Source organism: Macrobrachium rosenbergii, chromosome 6 (assembly GCF_040412425.1).
Source record: "Macrobrachium rosenbergii isolate ZJJX-2024 chromosome 6, ASM4041242v1, whole genome shotgun sequence".
Lineage (NCBI taxonomy): Eukaryota > Metazoa > Arthropoda > Malacostraca > Decapoda > Palaemonidae > Macrobrachium > Macrobrachium rosenbergii.
The window spans coordinates 2,703,646-2,715,796 of record NC_089746.1 but is presented as its reverse complement, the minus strand read 5'-3'; the positions used below and the strand labels follow the sequence as shown (position 1 = coordinate 2,715,796).

The window sequence follows — 12,151 nt, the reverse complement described above, 5'->3', positions numbered from 1 at the left end:
TCTCCCATAGTTCCTAAGGCTGCCTCCGTACGTCGCCCCGACCTGACCGCAGGAAATTTAATTCCGTCCAGTCGTATCTCAGGCTGACCCAGGTCGTTCCCAAGGGCTTACAGATTAAATACTTCGAACCAAACACAGTGTGTTCTATCGATATGATTCATAGGCCTAGGCCAACACCAGAATCACGCGTTCTTTCTTTCTCAAACCGGTGCGATGGAAAGTCACGACTTGATTTTGTTCCCAAAAGTCAACACCGTGGAAGATTTCAATTCGTACACAGACTTGCACAGTGGCACGGTCCTCGAGTTCCTACGGAACACTGGGGAATTCACTATTGTTCCAGCAAGGACTGCTAGGCGACTTTTCCGGGTTGTGTAGTGAATGCGATGCAGGAAACTGCCGTTACGTTAAAGATGTTGTCCACCCAGCCACTGGACACCCCGTGTACATGTGGCGATGCGTGAACCGTCGGTGCAGAAAGACAGTATCAGTATGGCACGGGTCCTTCTTTGAAAACTCTAAAATGTGTCTACAGGCAATAATTGTGCTTGTGTTTTGTTTTTCTAAGAAACTGCCACAATACGTGTTGCGATCCTTTGTTCCGCTATCGTCACACACGACTGTCGATTGGTACAACTTCCGCAGACACATTTGCTGCGAAGTACTGCTGGCTGATAACAAGAAAATTGGTGGTCCTGGTCATTTTGTTGAGATTGACGAAAGTAAATTTGGGAAACGTAAGCACAACCGTGGCGGTAAGGTTGGTGGAGCCTGGGTGTTCGTTGGCATCAACCGACAGACGCGTGAAACATTTTTCTAAGTGGTTCCAGACTGCTCAGCTGAAACTCAGCTCCTGGTGTTGCTGGACAATGTGCTTCCAGAAACCACAATCATATCTGATTGCTGGAAGGTGTACAGTAACATCCGGGATCATTATTTCGCGCACAGCACCGTGAACCACAGTGTCAACTTCGTTAGTCCTGACGACCCGAGTGTACACACGAACACTATAGAGTTGCAGCGGCATGTTCTCAAATGGAGCGTGCTACCAAGATACGGTACGCAGAAACCACTTTACCAAAATTACCTTTCTACGTACTGAGTCCAGAAGGTGTTCCGTGTCCATTTCGGGTGTTTCTGGATTTAGTTAAGCGTGTCTATCCACTCAAGAGCCGCCCGACATCCCCTATCTCTGATTCACTTTCCCGACCATCTACAGTAAGATCCGGAACAAATAATTCCCACTCACCTTTTTGGAAGCCAGAAGTTGCAAAGAAGCCCAGGATAGTAGGGCCTACGAAGCCGATACTGTCACCTATATGGTCGGACAGCAGCGACTTTGAATAAGGTAAGCAGAGCATTTACCTGCCTTTTTACATTTGTTTTGTTGCTAGGTTAGGTTACGTTTTGGAACGGACCCGTTTGCAGTTTCTCGTTTTTTGTAACCTGTGGCTACACTGAATACAGATATTACCTCTTGCCAGAACATACAAGCTTGCCAAGAATCTTTGAAAATGCAGATAAGGCGCGAAGCGCTGTTCCGCTACCCTGAAATGAGAGCAGATATGTTAAAAAAATCACTGTTACAAAATTAACGCCCGTTCTAACGTAGGTAGGGAATAGCCTAACCGATGTTTCTTACGTAGGCTACAAGTAGCCTAGGCTAGTGGTTTCTGTCCTCCCTAATGTAGGTAAGAAATAGCCTAACCATGGTTCTTATAGGCTACAAGCACCCTAGGCTATAGTTCACTTAAGGTAGATTCTTGAGCCTATGAGGCGTTTGTTTGGCGGCCTCTGATTGGCTGGTACTGGGAGGTAAAGCAGCTAAGCTCACTGTTTCATTTTAATGTCTGTAGCTCAGAAAACTTGAAATAATTTTATATTTCTTCATTTATCTCACGTTTTACACAAGATAGGAAAGTTTGGTCATACCATAGGATTAAATATTAATTGTACAACTAAACCGTGATTTCCTGAAATCAGTAAGATAAAACATAAAGGAATTACAATTATAGTAAAAGTGAAGAGAGAAGCATTTTATTCTTTATACCTGTTTTTACATATCGTCAGGATTTTGCATCATTCATACGATCAAGATAAAATAGAACTTGTGTTTTTCATACAATAAATTCACCCTGAATACGCTGGCGCTTTCAGATTTTAGATCGTGTGATATGTGAAGAGAAAATGAAGAATATGTCGTATTATGTTGCATCCGTTCTTGACTCAGTTTGAATAGTGCCGAGGAATGGTCTGCAAACAGCGAGATCTTTGAGGCACCGTTGACAGTTGCCAATTAGTGATGTGAGAAGTTTGCAGTTTAGACAGTATTTACCGTATTATTATGTCATTAAATTTTTGTAAATAAATGCACAGAATTCCCATTATGACTGTCGAACACTCTCACTCCAATATCATATATGTCCGTGTGTCTGAACATATCTGAGTAAGTGTAATTCCGTAAATGTTCCACACCCCTGCATCACTATATAGCTTATGTAGGATAATGAGACGAATCAGAAGACTTTTATAGCTTTATATATTTAAACAAAAGAATGGAAATTCATACTGATGTATTATGTCACAAAACAAAATAAAATCATATACAGTAGGCTTACATTGACAGTGTCATTAGGCTATCTACAGTATATGAACAAAAAGCAAAGAAAATCTTACATATTCTGTTACATCATTACCATTATTTTAAAAAAATTTAATGGAAAATCATGCATATAGTCATGTCATTACCTATTGAAACAAAAAGAATGGAAAAATTATACAGATGCATCCATTTGATTTTCATTTTCTTATCAGATATGTCCATAGTCAATCATACGGACATATTTGATATTGGAGTGAAAGTGTTCGACATTCATAATGGGAAATTCTATGCATTTATTTACAGAAAATGCATAATGACATAATAATGTGTGTGTTCTTAAATATTGTTGAAACTGCAAACTTCTCATATCGCTAATTGGCAACTGTCAACGGCACCTGGGCGCTCTTGCTGAGAAGACCAACAACGCCCAAGGGTGTCTCGTAGTCTGCAGACCACCGCCTCGCACTATTCAAACGGAGTCAAGAACGGATGCAACATAATACGACATATTCTTCATTTTCTCTTCACATATCATACACATCTAAAATCTGAAAGCACCAGCGTATTCAGGGTGAATTTATTGTATGAAAGCACAAGTTCTATTTTATCTTGATCGTATGAATGATGCAAAATCCGACGATATGTAAAAGCAGGTATAAAGAATGAAATGCTTCTCTCTTCACTTTTACTCGTTGTAATTCCTTTGTGTTTATCTTACTGATTTCAGGAAATCACGGTTTAGTTGTACAATTAATATCGAATCCTATGGTATGATCAGAACTTTCCTATCTTGTGTAAAACGTGAGATAAATGAAGAAATATAAACATATTTCAAGTTTCTGAGCTACAAGACATTAAAATGAAACGGTGAGCGAGCAGCATACTTCCCAGTACCAGCCAATCAGAGGCCACCAAACAAACGTCTCATAGGCCCAAGAATCTACCTTAAGTGAATCGGCTATAGCAGTTTCCATAGGTGCATCAGGGCCTACTGTAAGGAGGGTGGCGGGACAACATTTTGTGTGCAGAGTACTGGGTCAGCCTCACATATGTAGTGTAGCAGGTCAGCCTCATGTATGTAGTTTAGCGAGTCAGCATCACGTATGTAGTTTAGCGGGTCAGCCTTGTATACCGTATGTAGCCTAGCGGGACAACCTTTTGTATGCAGACTAGCGGGTCAGAAACTAGGAAATTTTGTACGTTACGGCCGGCAGGAAACCCGACTTTGCTTTCCCCCCACCCAAAACCCCGGTTCCCAACAGGGTCCCCTTTACTGTTTAGCAGTTTTCCAGTTGCTTTTTCCTTTGGCAACACTGACAAAAGCACGGTTTTCATTACCATTATGAAGCACAGAGGGAGCAGTTTTTTTCGTCACGTTCTCTATAGCGAATTTTGGCGCCAAAAGTGGGGTCCCTTGGTCGTTCACAGGCTCCAAGCTCTTTATTATCCTGGTGGGATTTTCCTGTAATTTTGTGTATATATTGCCCGTGTTTGATATTTATTAAGGTAGATCTAAGTAGTAGCTCGTCGGCGGCAATTTCCTTCTAACTTATCTTTTTCTACAGTCTTTTGGTTGCCAATCATGGATTTACCTTCAATTTTTGTTGCACGATTGTAATTAAACTGTAATTAACCACAAAGCTTCATCCAACAAGCTAGGGAACCCGATGGGAAAGCTGGGTTATGGGTGGGGTATACCACTGGGACAGTTGATTCGCTCCCTCCATCCAATAAGATAGGGGATCTAACGGGAATGAGGGGTTATGGGTAGGGTATGCCTCCAGGACAGGGTGATTTGCTCCCCTGCTTGTTACTAGCCTACAATTTAGGGGATCCCTGGGGAAAGCATGGTTATGGGTGGGATAGACCACAGGGGTGAGAAGGTGACCAAACTTTACTGTATACGGCATTACAGAGACGAAAAACCCTTACACAAACATGGCGAACAAGACGACAAGGGTAGCCGTTACAAAGACAAAAACTTTCACTACTACTGCTATTTCAAATGCTGCCACGCATGCGCACTCTTATAGGGGAGCTTTTGGTACACGGTCCTTCTAAAATTGCAATTTGTTCCAACACGATATACAAACCGTCGGTCCTTTACATTAGGAATTACAGTAAACCCCCCGTATTCGCATTCTCATGGTTCGCGGACTCACGCATTTGCAGGTTTCTCTGTGGTTTTATCTAGTCATTTTTCGCGGAAAATTCGCCCATTCTCTCATTTTCACTGAGAAATATTCACTAATTACTGTATTTTCATATTTTTCATGAATAAATGCACTTTTTAGATAAAACTATTAAAATACTCAGGTATAAAACATTTTTACAGGGTTTTCTGTGTTTAAGCTATCAAAATGGGCAGTTCTAAGTGTTTTTAGAGGGTGTGGGGCGCATCACCCGGCGAATCATTGGGTTCACCCGTGCTTTCAGCGTAGGCTGGAAACAGCCGTTAAACCCTTGAGCAAGGTGGTTAGGCAGTAACTACCGCCAGGTAGGCGGGAATACCTGCCTGCCCGGATGTAAACATTCCAGTTTGCTTTCGGCCGTCATGCATTGCAGACGTGTTTTCGGTTCTCTCTGCCTGACTGTCGTTAAGCTGTTATTATCCCGGTGGGATCTTTCTGTATACTGTATATACATGTGTTTGATATCTATTAATACAAACCGACGATTTGTGCTAACCTTGCATAAGCCGTCGTTCCCAGTGCCATGTCTTGGGTTTAACGCCCAAGGGCATAATTGAGAAGCGTAACTGAGTGGTAATGCTTCTCTTCCAGTAGCCCTTTATGTAGATACTGAAGGTGTTCCCCTGTGCATTCGGAGATATTAGCTTGGGACGTAACATCTTCGCTCCCCTACATTGATCGGTACGTAAGAGTTCGCTTCCTTTCTTGGGCTCCCACCCTCCGTGTATAAGGAGCATCACTATTTCCTTCCTACTTATACTGAGTGTTGCTTCGCTGCCTGTGCTTGGAGAACTACGGGGCAGGTGGGAGGTTGCGCGTCGTCTGTGAGTTCCGCTTCCGCGGCGCCCTTGGTGGCCTCCCCTCCGTCCTTTTTCTCTTCCCGTAGGTTCTTCCTTCTCTCCTTCAGTAGAGATCTCTCTCCTTCACCCTCTTCGCTCACTCATCGGGTGAAGACCACAGGAGTTGGGGGGGCGGTCAGGCGACCTCTTCTAGAGTACCTTCTCTCGCTGCGTAGGGCAGTTCCCCTTCTAGCGAGAGAGTTTCCGTCTAGTAATCATCTTTACTTTTTCTTTCAGGTTGACAGTGAACATCGCAGACACAGCAGTAGTTGGCTGGATATCTTGCATGAAGGAGTCCCGACGTTCATTTAGTGTTGCTTCGGGATCGACCACAGTACCTGGTTAGATGACGTACTTCCACTTCGGATCGTTCTGACTCTTCTCGCCAATGTGGATCGATCACTGTCATTGCTGGTCTTCATGTATGCTGTTGCACTGCTTCTGGCATATGTGGTCCAACTGCTCCTGCTGTTCCCATGTGGTGCTCTTGTTAACTCGATGACAGTCTCTGGGCTGCTCTTCCTGGTCTCATGCCGCAGCCGCCCTGATCGTTCCTGTCGCTGCTGGTGACTTTCATGTGACATCTCTGTCCGTTGCAGTAGCTCCTGCCTTCCGAACCGCTTCTGTAGCTCCTGCATCGTCTGTCCTGATTGTGCCCGTTGCTTCTCCTTGTGGTCATGCCCAGGGCCGCTTCCGTTGTGTTCTGCCAGCTGCCATGGAGATTACGGTGTCCGCCATCCTGTAGAAGATGTCGGTGTGAAGGTGAAGGAAGTCGCCTTGTGGAAGTGATGTTCCTGGCCGTTGCAGTAGCTCCTGCCTTCCGAACCTCTGCCGTAGCTCCTGCATTGGCTGTCCTGATCATGCCTGCCGCTTCTCCTGGTGGTCGTGCCTGGGGCCACTTTCGCTGTGCTCCTGCCAGCTGCCCTGGAGGTTACGATGTCCGCCATCCTGTAGATGTCGTCGGTGTGAAGATGAAGGGAGTCACCCTGTGGAAGTGATGTTCCTGGCCGTTGCAGTAGCTCCTGCCTTCTGAACCGCTGCCGTAGCTCCTGCATCAGCTGCCCTGATCATGCCTGCTGCTTCTCCTGGTGGTGGTGTCCTGGGCAGCTTCTGTTGTGTTCCTGCCTGACTACCCTGGAGGTTACAATGTTTCGTGTCCACCATCCTGTAGATGATGTCAGAAGGGAGGTGAAGGAAGTCGCCCTGTTGAAGTAGCCGCTGTCTTCATCTTATCTTCGATTTCATCTTTTGCTGCATCTTTCCTTCCTTTCCCGAGGTCCAAGGGGGTCCCGGGAATCGGACAGACCTCCGTCGGCCGAAGGAGAGGAAGGCTGCTTCTTCCCCTTGATGCCCTTGGACGTCTAGGGACTGCCTCCTTCTGAGGAGGCAGTAGGTCTTTCATTGGGTCTTCCCTACCTTTGGGTTAGGAAACCGATTGGCATAGCCCTGGGTTTTGTGTTTCGGAAGCCGCGGGCGCGCAGACCTCAGTTTGCGATCCCGTTCCCAGTCCTAGAGGTTCCGCCTCTAAGACGGGGGCTGCTACGGGCACTCGTTCGCGAGCCGCTCGAGTGCTCGAGAATCTATGGAATGTCAAGTACAGTATCCTGATTTGGTCTGGAGAGATTTTCCTCAGCCCAGTTCGGGAGCAGTGCGAGAGAAAGGGCCGAGGCACCCAGGTGTCTCAGCTCTTCCTGCCAGCACCACAAGCGCTCCCGAGTGCTTGCCAGTGCTCGGTCAGGTTCCCAGCCTGGTGTCTTGATCCTGTCAGTTTGAACACCAGAAGAAGCAGGGAAGAGATTCCCTTCGGGAGTCCTGCGGGACTTCTAAGGGACTGACTCTCTTCTGGGAGACAAGTTTCTCTCGTTGGCTGTTCATGCCCCCAGGCGGGAACCGACTCGCATTCTCCTATGGGGTCTGGCATTTCGGGGGCCGCAAGAGCGGGGCCTCTCGAGGCCACGCCCTCGTCACCAGTCATGGAAGTCTGCGTCTAAGATTAGTTCTGTGCTTGGCTCTTTCGATCTCTTAGGAAACCGAAAGCAGCCGCTCCTGATTTTTGGGAGTCTTGTGGGTAGCTCGAATTCTGTGAATCACAAGCGCTCTCCTGACAAGAGGCACAGGACGAGAGAAAAGTGCTGAGACACCCAGGTGTCTGGGTGCCGAGACATCCAGGTGTCTGGGTGCCGAGACACCAGGTGTCTCGATACTGCCCGCCAGCTGCTTTGGTTGCTCGGCCCGGCTTCATTCTTGTGTATTGAACCTTAGGGTTCGAGCACGCAGGATAGCAGACATAGAATTCCCCTTTGAACCTTCTTCTCGAGGGCCTCGGCCTCGAAGGAGTTTAAAGTTCAGGAAACTAGCAATAGTTCATGGCAGATGAGTTCCACCCGGCCCAGTTCTGATTGTGTTCGCATGATTAGCTCAGCTCGGTTCGGCCCCTGGTTGTGCTTACGAGACTGGCTCGCTCGGCTTGAGAGACTGGCTCGCTCGGCTTGAGAGACTGGCTTGGCTCGGCTCGGCTCGCCCCGCCTGCCTCCCAGTCCACCGCATACCAACCAGCTGGATCGCGTTCGCGTGATCAGCTTGGTTCGGTGTGGCTCGGCTCAGCCCTACTCGGGTTTTTCGATTTGGGTTCTCAGCTAAGTTTGAGTGAACTTTTTGCTCTTCCCAGGAAAGCGCTTTACCACAGCACAAGCGCTCTTCTTCCTCCATGTGGCAGTAATCTCCTTCGGTTGATTATCACTCATGGTCCGCCTCTCCTGCGTATCTTACTGGCAGGACAGGTAGGGGTACTCTTTCTCCTTACCTCTTCTCTTCTCCTCTCGGTTGTTCCGAGAGGCGCGAGATGGACAGAGAGCGCTCTGACGAACTTATCTTCGGAGTTCGGCTGCCTGGCGTGCTTTGGGTGTCAGTCCTCTGAATCTCTCGCAGTATAACAAGGTGACAGAGGAGGGTTTCATGGGATCTGTCAAGGTCTCCCTCCAAGGGGACAGGTACAGGAGTTTCACGCTTCGGAAACAGCAAGGGTCTTTCTCTTCAAGTTGCGATCACCCTCGTGTTTTCGGAGAACTTCGGCGCGAGGATCCCCGGGACAGGACCGCGGCTCCCCCAATGAATAATCTTCATCACTTGCAACCCTTGCAGTTCCCGAGGGGCCGAGAGTGTCGGGGACTGCCGCGGTCCTGGCTTTCGAGAGTGTTCTCGACCTGATGAATTCTTTTCTTTGAAGGAGTTCATTCAGGATGAGACACCAAGCTTCTCCCCTGCCTCGACAGAATATGAATTCCTCTTGCCTCGAAGGGTCTTGCCGACTGCAGTTCTGTGGGCAATTCTGGTGCTAAGAAGAAAGACTTTGTCCCAATTTGGATCTCCGGTTTCTTAAGTCCCAAGTTGGCTTGACCCTTAGAAATGAACCTTTACTTGGTTCTGCCTTTCTCTTTGAGAGATTTACCAGATACCTCGGTAATCAACGTTCGTACCAGGGCACTTCCTTGTCCTTTGGACAACAGCCAAGACCTTGGGGTCTTAGTCATCTCGACTCGACCTCGAGTTCAAGCCATCCCCCCCTCAACTCCTTAGCTAAAAAGTCCCAGGCTTTGGAAGAAGATTGCAGAACACACAGTCCTCTTCTTCCATTGTAGGAAAGTGCACATAACTGTGTCTCTTTCCACCCTCTTTCCCATATGGGAGGAGGGAAGGAGGAATGAGAGAAAGAAGTATTGACCGGAAAGACGTTCTCTTACCGCTGATGCCTGGATGAAATGATACTTATCAAGTCTCTGGAGCTGGCAGCGACATTGCCGAGACGTGGGAATGGATTCCTTCACGAGAAGTATCCATTTCCCTTAGGTCTCGGCAATTCTTTTCATCAAACTTCTATCCCGCCTCCTGTACCGCTCCCAATTCGGGAAATGCCAGCCCGGCTGGAGCTAATTGTCTCGGTACCCTGTCATCTTGCAGAAGCTTCCCCATGGTGGAGAATGGAAGTCTGCTTCCATTCCTCCGTCCTTCTTTCCTCTTTGAGTGTGAGGAAAGAGTTAGGCCAATGCTTAATTGAAGGAACCTTTGAATATGCTTGCTTATCCCCCTCACATCTTGTGTCTACTTCCGGATTCACCGATTGAGGAATAGGCGCACACCGGTAAGACCTTGTCTTGAAGGTGTGTGACCAAGACGATTAGTACCTTCTCATCACTGTCCTAGGCTCAGGGCAGCCCTTTGGCCATCTGAGAATTCAGGATGAGTTTTGCGACACTCACTGGTTTCGGTGAACAACAAAACCACACTAGTGGCATTTGTCGACAAGAGGTAATCGTTTTTTCCTCCTGTTTCATCTGTCGACATTTGCAGGTACTTGAATGTTCTATTGCACACTCGACAGCTCAATTAACCCGATGCATACCCGTTGGGGATGTATTGCTAGGCGAGCCTGGCCTCTGGTTTGAGTGATCAGGACAGAACGTGCTGTTCACTCTTTTCTTCACGAAGATTCATGTAGAGACTGCTCGACTGAGAAATCCCTACTGTCCTTCTATTGTTTCCCTGCACAACAAGTTGGAAGTTTTTCTCGCTCCTTCATACCAGACCGGGGCTGCTATGGTGAGGCATGCTGTCTTTTTGGGGGAAAATTTGATATCTATGTGTTTTTCCCTCTGTATTTGTCTGTTTCGCTAGGGGTTCGCAAGTATTGCTCACCCCAAGTTAGACAAATACTTGAAGACTTCGCCTTCATCTGACCTGATAGCCGAGGCATCGAGAAGAGTTCTGCTTGACCCTACCTCCTGTAGCAGCTACACAAGAAGCGGTCCTTGAGGCAGTACATCCCTATGTGTTCAGGACTGGGAGACCTTCCAGCTTTCCTTGCAAGCACAGGCTTTCTCGCCGAGAGGCAACAGATATAGCTGGATATCCCTTGAAGTCCTCTGCAACACTGTCCCAGAGACTGGATTCGTCTTCGCTGGTGGGTGTCGTTGACGGAACTTCTTCCTGGGTCAGAGTCGCGCTTCAAGTCTGGACTTCCTCGCCTTCTCCCCCGAGGGTTGCTTCTCTCCTGTTCATTTGTGAAGAACGTAGGCCCTTGTGACCTAGTCTTCTATCTGAAGTAGCCTTTATCTCCTCAGTCGAGAGTTAGGTACAGAAGAGAAGCTTCTTCGGTCTTGCTGTCCCAAGGAACTGCTCCCTGGGTGGCATGTGACTTTCGTTTCGGGTTCCTGTCTGTGCTATGCACACGCCCTTACGAGAGTCGCAGAATAGAGATGTGCCTTCTTAGGACCATCTCTCATCTTACTCCGGCCTTGGCGTAGAAGATGGAAGAACAGGGATGGGGATCATACCTTGACTGCTTCTTGGATGTCGTAGGTGGACTGAATCCATTGGCATCTACTGTCAGGTTCGAGTCGTCCTTGTTCCCCTCCTCCTTGGACTTTGTGTCGATGATCCAGGTCATTCATTACGTTGTCCTATTAGGGAGCTGTGGTACTTTCCAAAAGGCTCGACATTCCTAACCTGGATGTCATTAACGTTTTCGCTAGTACTCTCTCTCCCAAGGAAGAAGTGTCTAAGGACACATCTTCCTCCTGGCTTCGTGAAGCGATCGAAGGAGGTACTCGGCAGCTGATGATGACAAAACTGGTACCTTCCACTGGAGAGCTCATGAAGTCGATAGCTTGGCCCATCCCTCGCATTCCGAAAATTTGTCGGTCTGGAAGCAAGATGTGGTCTCATAGGCCACACTCTTGTCTTCCTGTGGTCTTGCCCACAGGTCCTTGGAACTTCTTTCCTTGACCCTGTGGTGGCTGCTCAACAAGTTCTGTTGTCTTACCCGGCTCCTTCAAGAGGACGAGTAGCATCTTGCCTTGGTTCTGGAAGTGAGAAGGATTCTGAGAGTGACTGGCCCCTCTTCCTCCTCCTTCCCCGTCCTCCAACTTCTCCTTCGGGATGAGAATAGGACTTGAACCAATAGCTGTTGGATCTGGCACTGATGCGGTAAGACTACACATCGAGCACCCGTTCTATTTTTCTTATAGAATCATGGAAGCAATTCCGCTCCTTCCTCTAGCAAGGGAAAGAAGGAGACACTGGCAGTAAGGGAACCCTATCTCGGCTTTTCCTTAGTGGCTCCGACTCTAGATCCTTCCAGCCTATTTCGTAGGAGTTAAGTTTCCTCACTTGTGAAAAGGTCCAGTATCTGACATTTGATCTTGCAGTTCCTACACTCCGATCATATGTCAGAGGCACGGTACTCCTCCTCGCACTTTTAACCAGGAGCAGCAGCCCAGGTATGAGGAACTCCAGTCAGTTCAGGAGGCTCACTCAGATTCCTCTCTCCAACCAGTGAGTCTTCCTAATGTAAAGGAGCAACGGTTAGTATATCGTGTCAGAACAAATCACAGTTTTTGAAAGTAAATTGTATTTTTTCTAACTATACAAACCTGAGGTCCTTTACATTACATATTATGCCCACCTCATGCCACCCCTCAATCTGAACCTGAATCGAAAGGCAAACTGGAATGTTTACATCC

General features: G+C 47.5%; 1 protein-coding gene across 3 annotated transcripts in view; it reads left to right on the top strand.

Moving 5' to 3' along the window:
- Positions 1-12,151, top strand: part of Bulli (regulator of MON1-CCZ1 complex protein bulli) — a 441,067-nt gene that overhangs the window by 715 nt on the left and 428,201 nt on the right. The window contains exon 1 of one of the 3 annotated variants that reach the window (XM_067104770.1): positions 731-1,348. The exons of the other annotated variants lie outside the window; for them this stretch is intronic. The gene's annotated coding sequence lies outside the window, so the exon portion shown is untranslated. Of the gene's footprint in view, positions 1-730; positions 1,349-12,151 lie in introns of those variants that run through there. 3 annotated transcript variants of the gene reach the window in all.